This window comes from Panthera leo, chromosome A2 (assembly GCF_018350215.1).
Source record: "Panthera leo isolate Ple1 chromosome A2, P.leo_Ple1_pat1.1, whole genome shotgun sequence".
In the NCBI taxonomy this organism is placed as follows: Eukaryota; Metazoa; Chordata; class Mammalia; order Carnivora; family Felidae; genus Panthera; species Panthera leo.
Window position 1 is genome coordinate 7,360,204 of NC_056680.1, and position 15,692 is coordinate 7,375,895.

General features: G+C 41.8%; 1 protein-coding gene across 4 annotated transcripts in view; it reads right to left on the minus strand.

Moving 5' to 3' along the window:
• The window catches only part of LOC122213926 (olfactory receptor 7D4-like), a 141,297-nt gene that overhangs the window by 119,109 nt on the left and 6,496 nt on the right, over positions 1-15,692 (minus strand). For 3 of the 4 annotated variants that reach the window (XM_042928346.1, XM_042928345.1, XM_042928344.1), the window contains exon 2: positions 6,877-6,966. The gene's annotated coding sequence lies outside the window, so the exon portion shown is untranslated. Of the gene's footprint in view, positions 1-6,876; positions 6,967-8,579; positions 8,667-15,692 lie in introns of all 4 variants that reach the window. The other variant, XM_042928343.1, reaches the window with a different exon arrangement.

Here is a 15,692-nt window from a genome sequence, read left to right on the forward strand (position 1 = left end):
CGCCATCTAATGGAGAACGGAGCCATTACACTAAGCCCCACCCATCTGGGCCAACGTCGCTCTTCAGGAACACCACAAGTCTCTCCTGCTTAGTTTATGGACTATAAAGGGCTTCATAGTTTGACTTCTAGGGGAAACCAATGTAATTTCAATCCTATTTGTCTGTTTGCTGGTCCATCTATTCATTTTTTTTAATTTTTCTTTTCTTATTCTTGAATACAGAAAGAGAAAAAAATGTATTTTTATTTTCCATTTTTATTAAAAATGTTTTTAATTTTTTTCTAATATATTTTTTACTTTTTTGTAGATTTTTCAAATTCTATTTTACTTCATTTCATTTTATTCTATTTCATCGTATTCATTTTTTCAAATTTTCAAACATTTTCCTCTTTTTTCCTTTCTTTTCTTATCCTTCCCTTTTTTCTCTAATCTATCAAGCTCCTTTCAACAACCAGACCAAAACACACCTAGGATCTAGCATCCTTTGATTTTTTTGTGTTGCTTTTAATTTTTTAATTTTAATTTGTTTTACCTTATTAATTCTTTTTCTTCCTTCAAAATGATAAAACGAAGGAAGTCACCCCAAAAGAAAGAACAGGAAGAAATGACAGTCAGGGAATTAACCAACACAGATACAAGCAAGATATCTGAACCAGAATTTAGAATAGTGATAATAAGAATACTAGCTGGGGTTGAAAATAGATGAGAATCCCTTTCTGAGGAGATAAAAGAAGTAAAAAGCTAGTCAGGATGAAATAAAAATGCTATAACTGAGCTGCAATCTCAAAGGGATGCCACGGTGGCGAGGATGGATGAGGTAGAACAGTGAATCAGAGATACAGAGGACAAACTTATGGAGAAAAATGAAGCAGGAAAAAAAGGCGAGACTAAGGCAAAAGAGCACAATTTAAGAATTAGAGAAATCAGTGACTCATTAAAAAGGAACAACATCAGAATCATAGGGGTCCCAGAGATGAAGAGAGAGAAAAAGGGGTTGAAGGGTTATGTGAGCAAATCATAGCAGAAAACTTTCCTAACCTGGGGAAAGACACAGACATCAAAATCCAGGAAGCACAGAGGACTCCCATTAGATTCAACAAAAACCGACCATCAAAAAGGCATATCTAGTCAAACTCACAAAATACTCAGGCAAGGAAAGACTCATGAAAGCAGCAAGGGAAAAAAAGTCCTTAACCTACAAGGGAAGACAGATCAGGTTTGCAGCAGACCTACACACAGAAACTTGGCAGGCCAGAAAAGAGTGGCAGGATATATTCAATGTGTTGAATCAGAAAAATATGCAGGCAAGAATTCTTTATCCAGCAAGGCTGTCATTCAAAATAGCAGGAGACAAATTTTCCCACACAAACAAAAATTAAAGGAGTTCGTGACCACTAAACCAGCCCTGCAAGAAATTTTAAGGGGGACTCTCTGAGGGGAGAAAAGACAAAAAAAAAAAAAAAAAAAAAAAAAAAAAGAGAGAGAGAGAGAGAGACCAAAGCAACAAAGACTAGAAAAGACCAGAGAACACCATCAGAAACTCCAACTCTACAGACAACATAATAGCAATAGATTCACATTTTTCAGTACTCACTCAAAACGTCAATGGACTAAATGCTCCAATCAAAAGACACAGGGTAACAGAATGGATAAGAAAACAAGATCCATCTATATGCTATTTACAAGAGACCCACTTTAGACCTAAAGACACCTTCAGATTAAAAGTAAGGGATGGGGAGCCATATATCATGCTAATGGTCGCCAAGAGAAAGCTGGAGTAGCCATACTTATATCAGACGATGTAGACTTTAAAAATAAAGAGATGTAACAAGAGATGAAGAAGGGCATTATATCATAATTAAGGGGTCTATCCAACAAGAGGATCTAACAATGTAAACATTTTGGAAGCACCCAAATACATAGATCAATTAATCACAAACATAAAGAAACTCATTGATAATACCATAATAGTAGGGAACTTCAACACCCCAATTACAGTAACAGATATCTAAACAGAAAATCAACAAGGAAACAATGGCTTTGAATGACACACTGGACTGGATGGACTTACAGATATATTCAGAACATTTCATCCTAAAGCAGTGGAATTCACATTCTTCTCCAGGGCACATGGAACTTTCTCCAGAATAGATCACATACTGGGACACAAATCAGCCCTCAACAAGTACAAAAAGATCGAGACATATCATGCATATTTTCAGACCACAAGGCTGTGAAACTCGAAATCAACCACAAGAAAAAATGTGGAAAGATAAATACTTGGAGACTAAAGAACATCCTACTAAAGAATGAATGGGCTAACCAGGAAATTAAAGAGGAAATTAAAAAATACATGGAGGCCAATGAAAATGATGACACCACAGCCCAAAACCTCTGGGATGCAACAAAGGCAGTCATAAGAGGGAAGTATAAAATAGCAATCCAGGCCTTCCTAAAGAAGGAAGAAAGGCCTCAGATATACAACCTAACCTTATACCTCAAAGAACTGGAAAAACAACAGCAAATAAAACCCAAAACCAGAAGAAGACAGTTAATAATAAAGATTAGAGCTGAAATCAATGCTATCAAAACCAAAAAAAAAAAAACAGTAGAATAGATCAATGAAACTAGAGCTGGTTCTTTGAAAGAATTAACAAAATTGATAAACCCTTAGCTAATTTGATCCAAAAGAAAAAGTAAAGGGCCCAAATAAATAAAATCAAGAATGAAAGAGGAGAGATCACAACAAACACAGCAGAAATAAAAACAATAATAAGAGAATATTATGTGCAATTATACACCAATAAAACGGGCAACCTGGAAGAAATAGAGAAATCCTAGAAACATATAAACTACCAAAACTGAAAGAGGAAGAAATAGAAAATTTGAACAGACCCATAAATAGTAAAGAATCGAATTAGTAATCAAAAATCTCCCAAAAAACAAGAGTCCAGGGCCAGATGGCTTTCCAGGGGATTTCTACCAAATATTTAAGGAAGAGTTAACACCTATTCTCTTGAAGCTGTTCCAAAAAATAGAAATGGAAGGAAAACTTCCAAACTCTTTCTATGAAGCCAGCATTACCTTGATTCCAAAACCAGACAAAGACCCCATTAAAAAGGAGAACTATAGACCAATTTCCCTGATGAACATGGACGCAAAATTCCTCAACAAGGTATTAGCCAACTGGATCCAACAATACATTTAAAAAATTATTCACCACAACCAAGTGGGATTTATACCTGGCATTCAGGTTCAATATCCACAAAACAATCAATGTGATTCATCACATCAATAAAAGTAAGGACAAGAACCACATGACCCTCTCAATAGATGCAGACAAAGCATTTGACCAAATACAGCATTCTTTCTTGATAAAATCCCTCAAAGTAGGGATAGAAGGATCATACCTTGAGATCATAAACCATATATGAAAGACCCAAAGCTAATATCCTCAATGGGGAAAATCTAAGAGCTTTACCCCTAAGGTCAGGAACCAGACAAGGATGTCCACTCTTGCCACTGTTATTCAACATAGTATTGGAAGTCTTAGCCTCAGTAATCAGACAACACGAAGAAATAAAAGGCATCCAGATCAGCCAGGAGGAGGTCAAACTTTCACTCTTTGAAGGTGACATGATACTCCATATGGAAAGCCCAAAAGATTCCACCAAAAACCTGCTAGAACTGATCCATGAATTCAGCAAAGTCGCAGAATACAAAATCAATGTACAGAAATCGGTTGCATTTCTATACACCAATAATGAAGCAACAGAAAGAGAAATCAAGGAATCGATCCCATTTACAATTGCAGCAAAAGCCATAAAATGCCTAGGAATAAATCTAACCAAAGAGGTGAAAAATGTATACACTGAAAACTATAGAAAGCTTATGACAGAAATTGAAGAAGATACACACAAAATGGAAAAATATTCCATGCTCCTGGATGGGAAGACCAAATATTGTTAAAATGCCAATATGACCCAAAGCAATCTACATATCCAATGCAATACCTATTAAAATAACACCAGCATTCTTCACAGAGCTAGAACAAACAATCCTAAACTTTGTATGGAACCCATACCCATACCCTTTGTATGGAACTTTGTAAAGACCCCCAAATAGCCAAAGCAATCCTGAAAAGGAAAACCAAAGCTGGAGGCATCACAATCCTGGACTTCAAGCTGTATTACAAAGCTGTAATCATGAAGACAGTATGGTACTGGCACAAAAACAGACACTCAGATCAATGGGACAGAATAAAGAACCCAGAAATGGACCCACAAACGTATGGCCAACTAATCTTTGACAAAGCAGGAAAGAATACCCAATGGAATAAAGACAGTCTTTTCAGCAAGTGGTGCTGGGAAAACTGGACAGCGACATGCAGAGGAATGAACCTGGACCACTTTCTTACACCAAACACAAAAATAAACTCAAAATGGATGAAAGACCTAAATGGAAGACAGGAAAGTATCAAATCCGAGAGGAGAAAGCAGGTAAAAGCCTCTTCAACCTCGGCCGCAGCAACTTCTTACTCGACACCTCTCCAGAGGCAAGGAAAACAAAAGCAAAAATGAACTATTGGGACTGCATCAAAATAAAAAACTTCTGCACAGCAAAGGAAACAATCAGCAAAACCAAAAAGCAACCAACAGAATGGGAGAAGATATTTGCAAATGACATATCAGACAAAGGGTTAGCATCCAAAATCCATAAAGAACTTCTCAAACTCAACACCCAAAAAACAACTAACCCAGTGAAGAAATGGGCAAAAGACATGAAGAGACACTTCTCCAAAGAAGACATCTAGATGGCCAACCGACACATGAAAAGATGTTCAGCGTCACTCATCATCCAGGGAAATACACATCAAAACCACAATGAGATACCACCTCACACCTGTCAGAATGGCTAACATTAACAACTCGGGCAACAACAGATGTTGGCGAGGATGTGGAGAAAGAGGATCTCCTTTGCACTGCTGGTGGGAATGCAGGCTGGTGCAGCCACTCTGGAAAACAGTCTGGAGGTTCCTCAAAAAATGAAAAATAGAACTACCTTATGACCCAGCCATTGCACTACTAAGCATTTATCCATGGGATACAGGTGTGCTGTTTCGAAGGGGCACATGCACCCCAGTGTTTATAGCAGCACTATCAACAATAGCCAAAGTATGGAAAGAGCTCAAATGTCCATCGATGGATGAATGGATGAAGATGTGGTATACACACACACACACGCACATGAACACAATGGAGTATCACCTGGCAATCAAAAAGAATGAAATCTTGCCATTTGCAACTATGTGGATGGAACTAGAGGGTATTATGCTAAGCAAAATTAGTCAGATAAAGACAAATATCATAGGACTTCACTCATGAGGACTTAAAGATACAAAACAGATGAACATAAGGGAAGGGAAGCAAGAATAACATAAAAACAGGGAGGCGGCCAAAACATAAGAGACTCTTAAATATAGAGAAAAAACACAGGGTTGCTGTAGGGGTTGTGGGAGGAGGGTTGGGCTAAATGGGTAAGGGGCATTAAGGAATCTACTCCTGAAATCATTGTTGCACTATATGCTAACTAATTTGGATGTAAATTTAAAAATAAATAAATTATTTTTTAAAAAGTGTGTGTGTGGGGGGGGGGGGGGAGGTCCTGGCTGGCTCAGTTGGTAGAACATGCAACTCTTGACCTCTGGGTTGTGAGTTCAAGCCCCATGCTAGGTATAGAGATTACTTAAATAAACTCTTAAGGGGCGTCTGGGTGGATCAGTTGGTCAAGCATCCGACTTCGGCTCAGGTCATGATCTCACTGCTTGTTGAGTTCAAGCCCCTCATCAGGCCTTGTGCTGACAGCTTGAAGTCTGGAGCCTACTTCAGATCCTATCTCTGTCTCTCTTTCCTCCCCTGCTCTCTGTCCCTGTCTCTCTCTCAAATAAAAAATAATAAAACATAAAAAAAATAAAACTCTTAAAAACAGACAAAAACAAAGAGCCAGGCCCATGCAGCTTTTTTTCATAGACTGTAGACTGACTCCAAACATGAGAAGTCAATGTGATAGGAAAGAATGCCCCAACATTTAAAGACGTACTTTTAAGGATTTCAGCAATATGAACAATTTGACAATGACAGAAACAAGGGATGGAAATGCTAAGAAATAATTTGGCAGGAAAGAGAGGGCTGCTAACAGTCTGATAGAGGACACTATGGGGCAAGCCAAGCTTGGGGAAAGTAGACAAATGGACAAATTGGTGGGCCTGTGTTCCAATAAAACTTTATTTACAAAAGTGGAAATGTTCTGAAGAAAGGAAGCAGGGCAGAGTTTTCTCTAGAAGCCATAGAAAGTGGAGGAGAAAAGGGAGGAGAGGAAGGGAATCCAAAGCCTCAAGACGAAACTCATCCCAAGTGGCCTGAGATGATTTATGACAAGATAACATTAAAAAAAATTTTTTTAATGTTTAATTATTTTTGGGAGAGAGACAGAGAAAGAGCAGGGGAAGGGCAGGAGAGGGAGACACAGAATCTGAAGCAGACTCCAGCTCTGAGCTGTCAGCACAGAGCCCAACCCGGGGCTCAAACTCACGGACCGCGAGATCATGACCTGAGCCAAAGTCGGACGCTTAACCGTCTGAGCCACCCAGGAGTCCCCAAACAAGAGAGCATTTTAGATGACATTGTAATAGTGGTGTATGGTGACAGATGGTAGCTACACTTGGGGTGAACACAGTATAACATATAAACTTGCTGTCCAATAACTGTGTTGTACGCCTGAAACTAATGTAATGCTGTGTCAACTACACTTCAATAAAAAAAAAATCATGACATTTTAGAAATTTCCTAAATGGAGTTCTTTTTGCCTGAGGCTCACCTGAACGGGGTTCTTGGACAATTAGAACTCTCCTCTTCTTGGTCCTCAGCTCCTTATGGGTGAGCAGGTTGGGTTTATGGAAATGATACCCTGTACACAGAGAAAGACACATCAGGCGGAACGTGCAGGGTGAAAGGGCAACCTCCCCTCAGAGTGGGACCACCACTTTCAGAGGACGGGCATGTGTGGCCCCATGGGCAGTGATGATGGTACCCAGGACCCAAACAAACTACCTCACGTCGTGCCCTGGAGGGACTGGGGATCCTCAGACCCAAGCTCAGAGCCACACCAAAGCTTCTAAACATGAAAAAACTAAGGTTGGCATAAGAGACGAATCTCCATTCTCAAGGGGAAGATGCTAGAGTACGGACTAGTGACTAGACCCCAGGGGTTAGCCACCTGCTTTTGCAAAGATAGTTTCATTGGAACATGGCTCTGCCTATTTGTTTACATTCCTCACTACACTGGCCACTACACGGGTAGCATTGCATCATTGTGTGTAGCTGCAACAGGAACACTATGGCCCACTACGCTGAAAATATTTCCTCTCTGGCCTTTTAAGGAAAAGTGTGGCCACTCCTGCTGTACCCTGTCACTCCTCAAGAGTGGGCCACATCTCCCTCTTCACTACTCTTTTCCCAAGACCAAGAACAGTTCCTGGAATGTAACAGGTGCTGAAGAAATATTTGCAGCAGAAACCTATGAATGAAGAGATTAGGCTGACTGAGGCCAGGCTCCTATAGTTGCCCAGCATCATGTCTCTACGCAAGATTTTCTGATCAGGGTCCAGTGGTGCCCACTCCTCCTCGGGGAAGTCCACTGCTACTTCCTCAAAGGTCGCTGAATCCTGAAACATCACACACATTTGGGCTCAGCCAAGGCCCATCTCCATCAGTGTCCCAGGAAGGTGGGGTGTGAGGATGGCCCCAGAAGACCAAGGAATGGGACATTCAGGTGGGGCAGGGGCGATTCCTCACCTCTCATCTCTCTCCACTCACACATCCTCAGCAATCTCATCTGGCCTCATTGATTTATTAGCTCTTCAACAAGGGGTTGAACTTTTCTCTGTGCAACTAGTCTGTGATCCCATCCAGCCTGGGTCCCCTAGGCGAGACACCACACAGCCCTGAGCCTATGGAGGCCTGGGACAAATACTCAGTAAACGAATGAATTATGTCTCCATGAATTCCTGAGACAAAGTCAGCTCATAGCCTTTTCTTGGTTTTCTGCCATAGCTCTGAAGCTCTGAAGTGACTATTGAGCTAGTACGAACAGGCGCTGAAAAACATTCACAAATACTGAGCATTCTCTGGGAAGTCCCTTAGCCACCACCATTCATTAGAGGCTAATGGTCCTGAGGAGTATGGAGACAAGTCCTGGTCAGGTTGGAAGGCTCCAGACCACAAAAGGAGACACAGCCAACCTCAGGGAGGGAGATGTCACATTGGAATGAGGAGAATTTTTTATGTTTGCTTACTTATTTTGAGAGAGAGAGAGAGAGAGAGAATATGTGTGTGCATGAGCAGGGGAGGGGCAGGGAGAGGAAGAGAGAGAATCCCAACAGGCTCTGGGCTGTCAGCGCAAAGCCTGAAGTGGGGATCAAACTCGCAGACCATGAATCATGAGCCAAAATCAAGACTTGGCCGCTTAACTGACTGAGCCACCCAAGCACCCCAAGGGGGATTTTGATTTAATATGATTACCTATGACCAGGTTGTCAGCAACCCTGGAGCCATCACTTCAGCCTCCACAATTCCTTCCTGGACACAGGTGGACTAGACCAGGCATTGCTAGAGGACAAGAGGTGGATGTGAGAAGCTGGCCATGCCCTAGACTCCAGCTAGCACCTGCCTGGAGGCTGTATCACATGACCCATGACCTCACACACAAACAAAGCAAGGCCATGGCAATCCTGTCTCTCACAACCAGAAAAGAGGCCTGGGGGCCTTGCTGTCCATGAGGAAGGCTTGAAACCTCCTGTGATGTTGAGGGTACTCAAGTTCAGAGAAGTTTACCAAGTCAATTGCCCAAGTTAATAAAAAGAATACAAGGTATAATGTAGTTCTATACCTCAAACATCTCAAACCCTAAAGGCCCCAACCCTAATGCAGACAGACTGGGGGCTCCTGGGGCTCCACTCCCACCTTGTCCTGGACTTTGGAAGCCCTGGAGGAAAAGGGTCTCAGGAAAATGAAAGTGGCGGGGGTGTGGGGGGGGTGGTGGTGATCTAGCTCCACGCAGATGCTCAACAGGGAGGAAAGCCCGTGCAGGTGTGGCTGGAGCTTGTGACCTGGGTGTCTGGAGAGGAGAGTGATGGGAGAGGGTGGCAGAGGGGCCAGGAGCCTGGTCAAGATCAGGGCAAACAAGCCTAGATCCAATCTGGATTTACACCTTGTGACTGGCAGGCTAGCAGGAGTTTTCTAAGAATTTTCTATTCCTATTTATATTTTTAAAGAACATACTAGCAAGGGGGACAAACTATATAAGAGACTTTTTTAAAATTTAATTTATTGTTGTTATTATTATTACTATTTTTTTTTTTTTTGTAATTTACATTCGTTAGTTAGCATATAGCACAACAATTTCAGGAGTAGATTCCTTAATGCCCCTTACCCATTTAGCCCATCCCCCTCTCACAACCCCTCCAGAAACCCTCTGTTTGTTCTCCATATTTAAGTCTCTTATGTTTTGGCCCCCTCCCTGTTTTTACGTTATTCTTGCTTCCCTTCCCTTATGTTCATCTGTTTTGTATCTTTGAGTCCTCATGAGTGAAGTCCTATGATATTTGTCTTTCTCTGACTAATTTTGCTTAGCATAATACCCTCTAGTTCCATCCACATAGTTGCAAATGGCAAGATTTCATTCTTTTTGATTGCCAGGTAATACTCCATTGTATATATATACCACATTTTCTTTATCCATTCATCCATCGATGGACATTTGGGCTCTTTCCATACTTTGGCTATTGTTGATAGTGCTGCTATAAACACTGGGGTGCATGTGCCCCTTCGAAACAGCATACCTGTATACCTTAGATAAATACCTAGTAGTGCAATGGCTGGGTCGTAGGGTAGTTCTATTTTTCATTTTTTGAGGAACCTCCAGACTGTTTTCCAGAGTGGCTGCACCAGCCTGCATTCCCACCAGCAGTGCAAAGGAGATCCTCTTTCTCCACATCCTCGCCAACATCTGTTGTTGCCCGAGTTGTTAATGTTAGCCATTCTGACAGGTGTTGAGGTGGTATCTCATTGTGGTTTTGATGTGTATTTCCCTGGATGATGAGTGACGCTGAACATCTTTTCATGTGTCGGTTGGCCATCTAGATGTCTTCTTTGGAGAAGTGTCTCTTCATGTCTTTTGCCCATTTCTTCACTGGGTTAGTTGTTTTTTGGGTGTTGAGTTTGAGAAGTTCTTTATGGATTTTGGATGCTAACCCTTTGTCTGATATGTCATTTGCAAATATCTTCTCCCATTCTGTTGGTTGCCTTTTAGCTTTGCTGATTGTTTCCTTTGCTGTGCAGAAGCTTTTTATTTTGATGCAGTCCCAATAGTTCATTTTTGCTTTTGTTTTCCTTGCCTCTGGAGAGGTGTCGAGTAAGAAGTTGCTGCGGCCGAGGTTGAAGAGGTTTTGGCCTGCTTTCTCCTCTCAGATTTGATGCTTTCCTGTCTTCCATTTAGGTCTTTCATCCATTTTGAGTTTATTTTTGTGTATGGTGTAAGAAAGTGGTCCAGGTTCATTCTTCTGCATGTCGCTGTCCAGTTTTCCCAGCACCATTTGCTGAAGAGACTGTCTTTATTCCATTGGATATTGTTTTCTGCTCTGTCAAAGATTAGTTGGCCATATGTTTGTGGGTCCATTTCTGGGTTCTTTATTCTGTCCCATTGATCTGAGTGTCTGTTTTTGTGCCAGTACCATACTGTCTTCATGATTACAGCTTTGTAATACAGCTTGAAGTCCAGGATTGTGATGCCTCCAGCTTTGGTTTTCCTTTTCAGGATTGCTTTGGCTATTTGGGGGTCTTTACAAAGTTCCATACAAAGGGTATGGGTATGGGTTCCATACAAAGTTTAGGATTGTTTGTTCTAGCTCTGTGAAGAATGCTGGTGTTATTTTAATAGGTATTGCATTGGATATGTAGATTGCTTTGGGTCATATTGGCATTTTAACAATATTTGGTCTTCCCATCCAGGAGCATGGAATATTTTTCCATTTTGTGTGTATCTTCTTCAATTTCTGTCATAAGCTTTCTATAGTTTTCAGTGTATACATTTTTCACCTCTTTGGTTAGATTTATTCCTAGGCATTTTATGGCTTTTGCTGCAATTGTAAATGGGATCGATTCCTTGATTTCTCTTTCTGTTGCTTCATTATTGGTGTATAGAAATGCAACCGATTTCTGTGCATTGATTTTATATCCTGAGATTTTGCTGAATTCATGGATCAGTTCTAGCAGGTTTTTGGTGGAATCTTTTGGGCTTTCCATATGGAGTATCATGTCACCTTCAAAGAGTGAAAGTTTGACCTCCTCCTGGCCGATCTGGATGCCTTTTATTTCTTTGTGTTATCTGATTGCTAAGGCTAAGACTTGCAATACTATGTTGATAACAGTGGCAAGAGTGGACATCCTTGTCTTGTTCCTGACCTTAGGGGGAAAGCTCTCAGTTTTTCCCCATTGAGGATGATATTAGCATTGTTTTTTTATGTTTTTATGTTACTTTTGAGTGCGAGTGTGGGAGGGACAGAGAGAGAGGGAGACACAGAATCTGAAGCAGGCTCCAGGCTCTGAGTGGTCAGCATAGAACCTGACAAGGGGCTCGAACTCACAGACTGAGATCATGACCTGAGCCGACGTGGGACGCTTAACCAACTGAGCCACCCAGGAGCCCCAAGAGACTCTTAAATACAGAGAACAAACTAAGGGTTTCTGGGGGGGGGATGTTGGGAGGGGGGCTGGGCTACAGCGGTGAGGGGCATTAAGGAGGACACTTGTTGGGATGAGCACTAGGTATTATATGTAAGTGATGAATTACTAAATCTATTCCTGAAATTATTATTACATTATGTGTTAACTAAGTTGGATTTAAATTTTTTAAAGTGAAAAATAAAAAAAGATCATACTGGCAGCTGTTCATAGGACAGAACAGGGAAAGCAACAGTAAAAGTGGGGGTGGATGGTAAGGGGCAACAGCAGGGTCCAGGTGAGAATGGGGACTCCTTGGGAGCAGAAGAGATGATTGTACACATATTGAAGGAAATGTCAAAGGATCTGCTAGAGTTAGTTTGGGATGAAAAGTGAGAAGAGGGGGAGATGTGTAGCCAGTTTTGAGAACTTAGAGAAACCACAGAAGGTTTTTATACTCACAATGTCAAGCTTCAACACCCAAACCCTGTGCTCCTGGAAAACTGTGATGGGCAAGAAATTCCCCAGCCCTTTTTATGTTCTGGGAAATGCCCGAATACAACGAAACACCCTTCCCTGCATGACTTAGATAGGGCAGGATGATGACCCCTTGTTTACCTTTGACAATGCCAGGCACAGACCATCCAAATTCCCACCTTTGTCTCATGAATGAGTAGCTCCACTGTTTGTCCCCACTAAACTACTTAGATAAAATGCCTCTGAATTTAATTTGAGTTCACTAAACTTCAGCCAAACTTCTCTCCTCCTGAACTCACCCCTGAGCACAGGGACTCAGATCAACCCTCTACAGCCCCTCCCCGACAATCAGCTGACCTCCCTGACCAACTAGCCTATCACCCCACCCACTCATCCCACTTCCCAGTCTTGTAAATTCTTTCCTATAAAAGAAAAGCTCTTTAGTGCCAGTGTTTAGGATGGGAGTATTCTGCCTACAGCAATGGTCTCTCCTTACAAAACCACTAAACTGGATAGGTGGTGGTGCTATCACCCTAAGAGGGAAAGATTAAGAAAAGGCAAATTCGACAGTCTCTTCAACAGATGATTTTGGGAAAGCTGGACAGTGACATGCAGGAAGAATGAAACTGGACCACTTTCTTCCACCATACACAAAAATAAATTCAAAATGGGTGAAAGACCTAAATGTGAGACTGGAAGCTATCAAACTCCTAGAGGAGAAAACTGGCAGCAACCTCTTTGACCTGGGCTGGAGCAACTTCTTACTAGATAGGTCACTGGAGGCAAGGGGAACAAAAGCAAACATGAACTATTGGGACTTCAACAAGATAAAAAGCCTCTGCACAGTGAAGGAAATGGTCAACGAAACTAAAAGCCAACCTACAAAATGGGAGAAGATATCTGCAAATGACATATCTTTTTTTCAGTTTATTAATTTTGAGAGAGAGAGAGGGGCACCTGGGTGACTCAGTCAGTTAAGCATCGAACTTCAGCTCAGGTCATGATTCCACAGTTAGTGATTCCGAGCCCCACATCAGGTGAGCACGAGCCCTGCTTTGGGTGAGCCACACTTTTCTCTCTCTCTCTCTCTCTCTCTCTCTCTCTCTCTCTCTCTCTCTCTCTCCCTCTCTCTGCCCCTCGCTTACTTGTAGCCTCTCTCTCTCAAAAAGAGAGAGAGAGAAAGGCAGAGAGAGAGAGAAAGAGAGGCAGGGAAAACATCCCAAACAGACTCCTTGCTGTTAGCACAGAGCCCAACGGGGGTTGGGCGGGCACCTCAATCTCACAAATCGTGAGGTCATGACCTGAGCTGAAATCAAGAGTCAGTCGCTTAACCAACTGAGCCACCTAGGTGCCTCACAAATGACATATCTGAAAAAGGATTAGTATCCAAAATCTATTAAAAAAAAACATCAAACTCAGGCCGTCTGGGTGGCTCAGTTGGCTGAGCTGAGCAGTTGAGCATCAGACTCTTGATTTTGGCTCAGTTCACGATCCTAGGGTTGCAGAATCAAGCCCCCCCATGGGGCTTGGCAATGAGTGTGGAGCCTGCTTAAGATTCTCTCAGTTTCCCTTTGCCCCTCCCCCCCACTCACATGCTTTCTCTCTCAAAATAAATAAATAAGCTTCAAAAAAAATTTTTTAAATAAAAATAGAACTACCCTATGACCCAGCAATTACATTACTTGGTATTTACCCAAAGGATACAAAAATACTGATTAAAAGGGACACATGCACCCCAACGTTTATTGCAGCATTATCAACAATAGTCAAATTATGGAAAGAGCCCAACTGTCTATCAACTGATGAATGGATAAAGATGTGGTACACATGTACAATGGAATATTACTCAGTCATCAAATTGAATGAAATCTTGCTATTTGCAGTGACATGGATGGAGCTAGAATGTATTATGCTAAGTGAAACAAGTCAATCAGAGAATGACAAATACCATGTGATTTCACTCATATGTGGAATTTAAGAAACACAAGAGATGAACATAAGAGAAGGGGGAAAAAAGAGAGGGAAGCAAACCATAAGAGACTCAACTATAGAGAACAAACTGAGGGTTGGTGAGGGAGTTGGGCAAGGGATGGGCTAAATGGGTGATGGATATTAAGGAGGGCACTAGTGATGAGCACTGGGTGTTAGCTGTGATAAATTACTTTTTTTTAACATTAATTATTAAGAGACAGAGAGAGACAGAGCATGAGCATGGGAGGGGCAGAGAGAGGGGGAGACACAGAATCCGAAGCAGGCTCCAGGCTCTGAGCTGTCAGCACAGAGCCCGACGTGGGGCTCAAACTCACAAACCACAAGATCATTGGCCTGAGCCAAAGTCAGATGCTTAACCAACTGAGCCACCCAGGCACCCCTGTAAGTGATAAATTACTAAATTCTACTCCTGAAACCAATATTACACTATATGTTAACTAACTAGAATTTAAGTAAAAAGTTGAAACAAAAAAAAAGGTGGCAAATTGTTCAAGGTGAAGTTTTACAGGAAAACATATATATTTTGTATAATATGTGAAAATTAATATGTATATATCACATACAATATACCTTACAGATACACAGAACATTTAACATATTTTACGTATGGCATATTTTCCCATCAAATCAGAAGGGGTGGCTCAGATGGTTAAGCAGCTGACTCTTGACTTCAGCTCAAGTCATGATCCCACAGTTCGTGAGTTCAAGCCCAACACTGGGCTCTGCACTGGCAGTGCACAGCCTGCTTGAGATTCTCTCTCTCCCTCTCTCTCTCTGCTCCTCCCCTGCTTGTGTGTTCTTTCTCTCTCTCAAAATAAATAAATAAACTATTAAAAAGAAGGGGGAGGGGTTATATAGCAACAGAGAGCCCAGGCACTAAGGAACTAGGGAGCACAGAGAGGGAGTACGGCTATCCATCTGACCACTGTCTCCCACATCATGGCAATAGAGGAAGGGATGGACAGCTGGAGGGTTCAGGAAAGGAAGGGAAATTTCCTCCTAGGGCAGGGCAACTCCCACAAGGTATGCTCCCCCTTAGAGAGCCTTTTGGGGGAATTGAGACTTTGGAGGCAATCTTTTTGTAAGAGGTATATCAAGACCTATTGTTTAGTTTGTGGGAATAATGTGGGTTGGCAGGAATAATTTCAAAACTAGGTAGACCAGCAGGCCAAGGGAGGGCTTCTAGGGGATAACTTATCTGGGTTCCAAGTTCAGACCACCAATCCCTTGGCACTGGGTAGAAAAACTGTCTTAGCCACAGATGACAAAGGATGACTAGAGGCCACTGATAGTTGGGAGTGTGCTGGGATATTGGAATTTATGTCTACTAAAATTTTAAATAGTCCTATGCCTTCAACTAGCAACTTGTAGGACCGTAGCCAAGAGAAACTCTGGCATCTGTGCAGATAGATAGATAGATACATGTGTGTGTGTTCAAGCTTGTTC